Source organism: Gadus morhua, chromosome 6 (genome assembly GCF_902167405.1).
Source record: "Gadus morhua chromosome 6, gadMor3.0, whole genome shotgun sequence".
NCBI classification, from domain to species: domain Eukaryota; kingdom Metazoa; phylum Chordata; class Actinopteri; order Gadiformes; family Gadidae; genus Gadus; species Gadus morhua.
Window position 1 is genome coordinate 14,622,196 of NC_044053.1, and position 9,514 is coordinate 14,631,709.

The 9,514-nt window shown below is 39.7% G+C and overlaps 2 long non-coding RNA genes across 2 annotated transcripts; both read right to left on the bottom strand.

The window, feature by feature from the left end:
* Positions 1-5,785: 5,785 nt before the first annotated feature.
* LOC115545861 (uncharacterized) lies at positions 5,786-7,361 on the bottom strand. The gene is made up of 3 exons (XR_003977148.1): positions 7,252-7,361; positions 7,010-7,123; positions 5,786-6,802 (listed from the first exon to the last, which is right to left on the bottom strand). It is a non-coding gene; the product is annotated as an uncharacterized LOC115545861 (long non-coding RNA).
* A 155-nt stretch (positions 7,362-7,516) lies between these two features.
* LOC115545860 (uncharacterized) lies at positions 7,517-8,814 on the bottom strand. Its single transcript, XR_003977147.1, has 3 exons — positions 8,594-8,814; positions 8,356-8,460; positions 7,517-8,186 (listed from the first exon to the last, which is right to left on the bottom strand). It is a non-coding gene; the product is annotated as an uncharacterized LOC115545860 (long non-coding RNA).
* Between the last annotated feature and the right edge of the window lie 700 nt (positions 8,815-9,514).

A 9,514-nucleotide genomic window follows, 5' to 3' on the forward strand; every position in this document is an offset into this window, starting at 1 on the left:
GGTAGACATCGGGGGCAGGCCTGACTACATTTCGGTCGATCGCCTCAAGCCAGCCCACCTGGATCTGGACCAGCCCGTGGGGTTGGCTCTGCCCCCGCGGCGGGGTCGTCCTCCGGTTTCCAAGCCACACCGCCTCATGACTCCTGCACTGCCTGCTGTGGCCCCCGCACCGGTTCCGCTGAGTCGTTTCGGGCGGGTGCTCAGGGCTCCTTCCCGTTGGCCTTGACTGTTTGGGAGTGTGAATTCTGGGGGGGCGTCTGTAGCGGTATCGTATTCACTGTGTATGTTGTATAGTGCGTGCCCCCTTTAAGGGAAGGGGGCGTGGCACCCACCTGGTGTTACAACGCAGGTCTTAAGGAACGCACCTCTGGCTGTGCGGGTTCTGTGTTTTGGGAAATAAATCCTTCTCGTGTTTTTCACCGGAAATCAAGTCTCCGTCTCCATTTCATTGCGATCTCCTACAATGTTAAATATGCAAATAATGTGTTAGATCTGCAGTGATGGGCTTGTGTCACACTTCCACATTGTGCTTTGAACTCAGTAGTCGATTATATTTTGACTTGCAGAATGCAAAATAGACCACAGACACCTAGTTTGCAGAGTTAGGTAGCCCCCCCAGCCTCCTCTATACCACTGTGGTTCACACTGCATGAGTTGCATCCTGTATTTACCACCTCCTTATAGGGCTGGGCGATATGGCCTAAAATAAAAATCCCAGATTTTTTCATAAAAAATCAGATTTCCGATTTAAATCGATTTACATAAAAAAGCATTATGGCAGGCCCTCCCATTGTAAACAGTGTAACCTGTAACATAACATAAAATGTAAAATATATAAAATATAAAATAAAATATTTCTGTAAACATAAAATATTTCTAATGATAAGAGGACTTCTGATAAAGTGCCAACATAATAGGGGTGCAACGAATCACAAAGCTCACGGTTTGGATCGGGTCACGGTTTTTGAGTCACGGGTCGGATCATTTTTGGATCAACAACAACAATAAAGATAACAAGACAAATGTGACTTTAAATAAAATCTTCAACTGTGTAAAAACTAAATAAAGTGAAAAATTAGGTAATAATCCTGCTTCCTTTAAGCATGGTCAATATTTAAAAAATGTGCAATCTGAGGCATTATTCCTTCTTCTTTTTAACATGGATAGGATAGTAAATAATCCCTAAACCTGGATTTACAATTCAGGATGTCTGCATTGCCTGGGGAGAGTTTAGAGTCTACACTCTCCTAAGGCAATGCAGACATCCTTATCTTCTTTTTTTTTGTTTGGTAGCGAAATAGAGTTTCTGTGGTGTTTTATTTGGCATTTTGTTAATCCATTTATTTCGGTTCGGAGACTCATTGCTCATTGCAAGGTGGGTTGGTTGAGGTCTTTTCGCTCGGTTCTAGCCCTACTGTTGATACGGCGAACCGAGCGAAAAGACTACAACCAAACCTAAACACGTCCGGTTCCGGTTTACGTTTCAATGGGATTTACGGAACGCCAAATAAAACACAACAGAAACTGTATTTCGCTACGATACTTGATGTTGTTGATACCGGAATTGTCCTCTAAACATGCGCTGATCACGTCAACGCACAACTTTTTTTTTTTATCAGCTGATCCGCGGATCACTTGCGTCCCGAACCGTGATGGTTGATCCGTACGGATCACGGGAAACCCGTGAACCGTTGCACCACTACAACATAACATTCAAACTTTCAACACTGGTCATAAATATACAGTGTTTTGCAAACGGTAATAATTACCTCAAGAAAGGGAATAGTAACGGGAGAAGAATGAGGAAAAACACACACGCACGCAGCTCTTTCCTTCACTCGTCTGTATTGAATCAGGAAGAGGAGTGCGATCCCCGTAATGGAGCCCCGAGGCATTACCAAAAGATCGAAGAATTACCAACAGATCGACGAATTATTAAACCACACAGATATATTTCAAATGAATTATGTTTACCTCAAAATAGATTATACATATATGAATAAATTGTGGTATACAACTTGTCAAACTCGCTGCCATGTTTGTGTATCACTTTGGTAAATGCGCGCTCTGTGCGGGGGGAGGGCTGAGCCCATTCCAAACTATCGGAGCTGAGAGAGGGAACTGTTTGCGGATGTTGAAAACCGATTTTCAATTAATCGATAAAATCGGTTTATCGCCCAGCCCTACCTCCTTATAGAAGATGCATATTATATTATATATTCATTATTTTTTCAATCAAATGTGAATGTTTCTTTTGTTTTTTTTATTGTTCATCTGATTATTTTATGCCCTCTGTTCAGAGAGCAGAAACATTTTCAGGAAGAGAAATTGTTAAATAAAATAGGTATACAAAACATACATAAATACCTATTTATGTAAACATAAATAGGTAGGCCTATACATAAATAATGTAATCTTGTGAGCGAGTAAATTGACATTGGTGACAGTGGTGTTAACACCAGCTACGTCCATGCAAAATATAGCAACGTATCATTAAGTTGCAAAAACGTTTGAAAAGTGGCACAGGTCTTTAGGCTTGATTATTTGCGTTAACATGATGAATCTATAAAAAGCAATACGGCACAAAATATTTCTGAAAACTAATATAACTTCACTTCATTCGAACGTGTACTGCTCTGCCATTTTCAAGAACCCGCCCAGTGAACGCAGAGGATTGTGGGTAGTTTTGGCTCGTGGATGCAGCGATGCATCCTTGAAAAATCTCGGAATTCTCCAAAACAAAGGACGCAAAAATGGCGCGGCTTTCTAGTGTCCTCAACATTGGAACAGTGCTTGTCGGCGTTCTATGACGTAGCGTCCTTAAAAGGGCGGCCGTTGAGCATGCTTCCTTGACATTGGGAAACAGCCAGGCACTGTGAGTGATTGTTCTGCTCTGTTTATTGGATTAAAATGGTTATTATTACGTTGCCTACGTCCTCCTTTTCCTCCGGCACTACAGTATCACTTTTAAACACAGTGTATCGGGGCAAAGCAAGTGGCCGAACGGTCCTCCAAAATCGGAATGCACCGCGTTCTGTCAAATCTGATCGGCTCAGCCTGACGCACGCCCCGGGTCACTTACTTCCCGTTTACCTCCCTCTGTCTGAAGCAGGGGCGTTGCTAGACCTAGAGTTTTACTGGGGCACAGGCCCCCAACTGCCAACATTTTTTTTTTTACATGTGCACAATATGAAATAGATGGATACAGAAGGTTATGTACGAGCTTCAAAATCATTGTCACTGTCATACTGTAGGCTATATTAAAGCACTGGTAAAGGTAAAGACGCAAAGATGGATTCATGAGTACCGTACAATTATATTTATTTAAACACATACACATCTCAAAGATTTACAAATAAGGTAACTGACAAATAAACAAAAAGTCTCTTTATGACCTTCACCTCTTTATCAGGAGAAGTCTACACATCTATATTTATTTAGAAGCTGTGTGGAAACAGCATAATTTTGCCAGAACGACATGTACTAAAAAGGCAAGAAACAAGGTTTAAAACTAATAGAATTTCTGACTTAAGGTGAGGTGGCTCATTGCCACCAATCAACCTGGAAAATGTTATAGAACCATCAAAGCTCTTAAATTAAACTAAATAAGGCCATACACTACTGCATAGAGCCTTTTTAAATGATAATTTTTTCACTATTAAGCTGTATCGCCGCGCCTTCATGGTGGCAAAGCGGTCAATAACGTGGCTTTGACTCACTTTGCATAGTTGCTCCTTTTCAATGGACAAAAGAGAAAGTTGGTGAAGCCTTCCTTGCCTCATGGCGGACCTAAGCCAGGTGTGGAGCCTTCTCGACACACTGAAAGATCGCTCACAACTACAACTGTTTACAGGAATTGTGAGTGCAATGATCTGAATTATCTGTGTCAGTGTTGGGAACATTGTTGGATCCAGTTTGTTAAAAACACCCTGTATATCCATAATTTCCTTTTTTGTGTTAAGGAAGTTTTTGTCCACTAAAACTTCAAGTTTTGAATACAGACAATTTTTCATTCATCATTCATTTTCCGCGTGTGTGCGTGAACGCATGGTGTGTGTGTGTGTGTGTGTGTGTGTGTGTGTGTGTGTGTGTGTGTGTGTGTGTGTGTGTGTCTCAGTATTGAAAAACTGGTGCTAATTATATGGGCAACATTCTTTAACAGCAATCAAGTTGTCATTGTTTGTGTCAAACAAGTTGTGAATTTGTTGTAACGTTAAAAAAGGAGATGACTTACTCTGGGCTGTTTCCAGCTCCCGTGGTTTCCAACGAAACATGATCAACAAAAAAACAAGGAATTGAAAGCTATTTACAATATGCCTAGGTTACATTAATTTCCCCTGATGGCAGCAATGTTCCACTTTCAGCTGGAATTCACGGTACATCAAAACCACACGTCTTCTTTAGATTTCAGTTCCCTTTATTTATTCACACAGTTCAGCAGCGGCATTTATTCAGATTCAGAGCCCAAATTAAAGCTGCATTTAGGGCGACTATCACTACCCAGCAGAAAAATAGATGCACTATAAATGGTTTTGTATAGCAGTCACGAACATGAGCATAGTTGTGGAAATGCTGGTGTTAGAAAACAAAGTTGACGGGAATTAAAGTGCTGCACATCGACTGTACAAATGTAGATTATTCATCACAAGAATTTTAATTCAGAAATCGAATAGGCTAATTAACTCTGAATTGTGAGATAAAATTCAGCATTCTGATAATAAAGTCAGAATACTTGGATAAAATCCGAATTCTGATAATTAAATCCAGCATTAAAGGTTCATTTAAGAAGGTTCTCCCCAGTCATTTGTCGCCTGGTCGCAGTGTCGAGTTTTTTTTTTTTTTAAAGTAGTTCACTAGTCGTAGCGTGCAAATAAATTGCAGTGTCAGAATTCTGAGAATTTTGTCAGCATTCAGATTTCTCAGAATTCTCTTACGCTGCAAATTAAAGCGCTACTACTAGCAAACTAGTTTCAGCGTGACTGGAGAGAACTTCCTTAAATTAACCTTTAATGCTAGATTTGCATCAACGCTATTGTGTGAATTAGTATGGTTCTCTTTCATGGAAGCCGGAAGTGGGAGATTCCTTATTTTTTTTACCATTATTGTTTTATTAACAAATTTCTCCTAAAGGGGATTGATAAAGTTCTATCTAGACTATTGAACAGAAAGAAACACTTGGTCATACTTTACACACTTTACCACTGAAACATTCAGAAGAGTCACGTGGACGAATCCGTAAATAACTGATTTTTTTCATTGGTTGTTGCGTTAAATCTTACCCAGATACAGTAGGGGTATTTTCTGATTGGCTTTTATGTAGCCCCTTTCGTTTTTTGATTGGCTGGTAAGAGGCAGGCTCGACTGAAGACTCCAGAGGCAGCAGGAGATTCACTTGATGAATCCTGCCGATTCCATAGCGAGAGCGGCGCTTCTGCAGATTAATTTAATAATGATCAATGGAATTTTACTGGGGCACTGGAGACTTTTACTGGGGCACGTGCCCCAGTAAAAAGGGGCTGACGACGCCTCTGGGTTTCACACTAAGTGAGTATAAATAAATTTAGAAACTATATTATTAACTATATGTGTTGGAGCTATGAAGTTCTTAGATTTAATTGTAAAACATGTATTTAGTTTGTTTGCTTAATATAAAATAAGATGACTTTTGTTTATTTTCTCGTTTGTATTATAAATTAGTTAATTTGAGTTTGTTTATGCTTTTGTTTTGAAGTTATTACTATAGCCTATTTATAGAGGTGGCGGACATAGGTAAGACAGGCACTGAGAAGGTCATGGTTTTTTACCAGCTGTACGAGAGAGACAAAGGAGTGAGGCTGCTGGTTCACACTGTTGCACATTTGTTTTGTTTGCTTGGAAGATCGGAAAATAAACCTGCAGAAATCTAAATTCACGACTGGACAGTTGACTCTTTCCCCTGCACTGCGTAAGATTCGTCCCCCCTGGTGCCACAGTGGCTATTTTGATTACGTTGCTTTGTTTGATTTCTTAATTTTCAAGTTATTGTTTTATTGAGGACAAATCGCCACTACAATATGTATTATATGAACTGTGTTAGAGTGTCATTTTGTGTCATTTTGGTGTGCCCAAGGATTTTGTAAATGTAAAAAGTGTGCCGCGGCTCAAAAAAGGTTGAAAATCACTGGCTTACACTAATGATTCAATGCAGTTTGATATTTGTTTGAAATAACGAACCTCATCATCACTCCAATGACTCGATGAGGTAGTACTGGATGTCATGACACAGCTTCTTGGCACATACTGCCCACCGTAGTTTTTGAACAAGCGAGCACTATTAGTTTGAATGCAATATACAATTGTACCACTAGATGGGAGTAATTTTTAGACAGTGTCCCTTTAAAAAAACAACTAAATTGGAACAATTAACACGTTATTAGGAAGTTGTTGAGGAATTGCAGTAAAGAATATTCTTAGGAACTTCGTAGAAATTCTTCTTCGGAAATGTAGAAACATCCTTACTATACCGACAGTGTTATGTTCCTCTTTCTTATGACAAATGTAATTATTGTACGTCGCTTTGGATAAAGCGTCTGCTAAATGCCCTAAATGTAATCTAAACGCAAACAGGATATAGTCTCCATGAACAGGATTTCAGGAGATCAGAGGAAATACAGTGCAGCAGTAGACAACAGCAGGAGAATGAAGCTTGATCCGATGCTATTGCTGGTATTCCCAAGGTTACACAAATCGCCTTCGCAGCAAGCTCCGACTTGTCCCAGGGCACACACACCACTGAATTGACATCCCTTGATCACGCCTCCCCCTGCAAAACATTAAGCATATATTAAGCATTATTCTTATTTTTTTATTTTTTATTCCAACAAAGCTTGGCCATTTCAATATCCGTTTGGTAATACACTAATGTTACAACTTATAATCTTACGAACAAAAATCAGATACAGTGTGTATTATAAATACTTCGAGGGACGTCTCAGACATTATTTTTTCCCAAAGCAAAAGGAAAAGTTACCAAGGCCAGTCAGATCCAGGCTGTAACAGCGATACATGGGGATGAGACATTCTGTGGTCTCAAGGCAGGAAAGGGGGTCTTCGGCGACACACGAGTAGCATTTTATTCCCCCAACTACACAGAAACACATTGTCAATGCATCCCCTTAGAGGCAGGGTCAAAGCCCCCCCCCCCCCCCCCCCCCCCCACTAAACGGATTAAACCAATAACATAAAAGTGATGTTCAAAAAAGGTGTTCTTACCGGTTGATATTGTCAAAGAAAGAACGAAGAGAATGCAAATGTAGCCCATCGTGGAAGCAGGAGATAAATGATAGCGCTAGTGCAGGGATGGGCAACTGGCGGCCCGCGGGCATGCGGCCCGCGACCCGCATGCCCACTCAGCCCGCACATAAAAAAAAAAATTAAAAAAAAAATATATATATATATATTATAATAATAATAATAATTGATCGAGTTACAGAAAACTCGTTCAAGAAAGATGGGTCACATGACATTGATGCCATTGAAAGCAATACAAATATTTATTTTTCTAATATTTAAGTATGAATTACATTAGCAATCAAATATGTGTGATACATGAACAATTTAGTAAAACATTTAAATCATAATTTCCACTAATACAAGCAATTCAGCACGAACGTGCATATATATTTTTCAGTTCACATAACATCTTTCCAACATGATTGTACTAACCTCCATGTGACATAGAATAAATATATTGCCTGGGTTGAACCAAGCCTTTCGCCTGTTTTGTTTCTAGGTCTGACATACACAAACTATAGCATACACAGACACAGAAACATCATCACTGTAGGCCTACCAACAGCGTTATATTGTTTTTTCTTTTTCGTCCGACAAATGTAATAAATGTAAGTGGTTCTGGATAAAAGCATCTGCTTAAGGCCCTAAATGTAATCTAGATGCAAACATAGTCTCCAGATAATGAACAGAATGTCATTATCTGGAGATTCATTATTGAATCTGGCCCCAGGTTAGTGCATGCAGACCCACTGATCAGAGGAAATACAGTGCAGCGGTAGACAACAGCAGAAGGATGAAGCTTGATCCAATGCTATTGCTGGAATTTGCAAAGTTACACAAATCGCCTTTGCAGCAACCGCTCCCTGGCAGGAGACACACAGGACTGAATTGACATCCCTTGACCAAGGTATTCCCTGCAAAACAAGATAGAATTATTCATATTTTTTATACTGGCCATTTCAGTATCCGTATGGTAATATAGTAATGTTACAACTTATGATCTTAAGAACACAAATCAGGTGTATTATAAATACTTCTAGGGTCGCCTCAGAAAAAAATGTTTAAAGAAAAAAGAAAAGTTACCATGGCCAGTGGTGAAACAGCGACCCATGGATGAGGGACATTCAACGAGTTTCAAGCAGGAGAAGAAGTTTCCAGAGACACACTCGAAGCATTTTAATCCCCCAACTACACAGAAACACATTGTCAATACATCCCCGTAGAGGCAGGGGTGAAAGCTCCCCTCCCCCCACAGAACGGATTAAACCAACAACATAAAAGTGAGTTTGTTTTGCCAAGGACATAAAACAGGTGTTCTTACCGGTTGATATTGTCAAAGAAAGAACGAAGAGAATGCAAACGTAGCCCATCGTGGAAGCAGGAGATAAATGATAGCGCTAGTGGAAGACTTTTAACCAAGGTGTGGTAAACGCCCTGTATATATTCCTTTGAATACGAAACTTAAAAAAAGGGATGGGTCTACTTGATACTAAAAAGAAAGAAGTCCCTATGCACAACCTTTTATTTTCAGGTGCTGGTGATGTGCAGTCAACAATAGTAGGCTTTATCAAGTCAAAGAAGGATAAGTATGAAAAAATGTCCCAACGTTTTAGACAAAGAGGGTATGATGAAACACTTATTGACCACTTATCCTACACCTACGATAGTATAGTGACTTTTGTGTCTGAATACTCCACTGCATCAAAGTCAAACAAATAAGTCAATAAGCATTGGACACTTTTAGAATTTGACCCCAGTCTAAATCATTTATCGTCACTGAAACGTTGCTTATGTTTTAAAAGAGGAAAGACCATTGGGGCCTGCGGGAGGAGCAAGGTACGTTTTATTACTCTGTTTTCTGGGAATAATTGACGCAAGCAGAAACCAGAAAACAAGCCGTTTTTTCGTTTTTTCGTTTTGACAAGAAAACGAAAATCAAGATTTCAGTTTGTTTATTCGTTTCTACGTTTTGTCAAAAAAACGAAAATCAATATTTCAGTTCGCTTATTCGTTTTTTGGTTCTTATTGAGCGAAACGAATTTACCACTCAATATCTGGTTTCCGCCGGTGGGCGGGTCCTCTTATTGGCTAGCGTGCTTCATTGACCTGTGCTCTTCATAATAAAAGTTCTTTCGTTTGATAATGTCGACAAAAATATTACTTTATCATAGACACTAGCAGACACAGAGGACCACACCACCCACAGTCAAGACTGACACGGCTTCAAATAACAATAATAGTG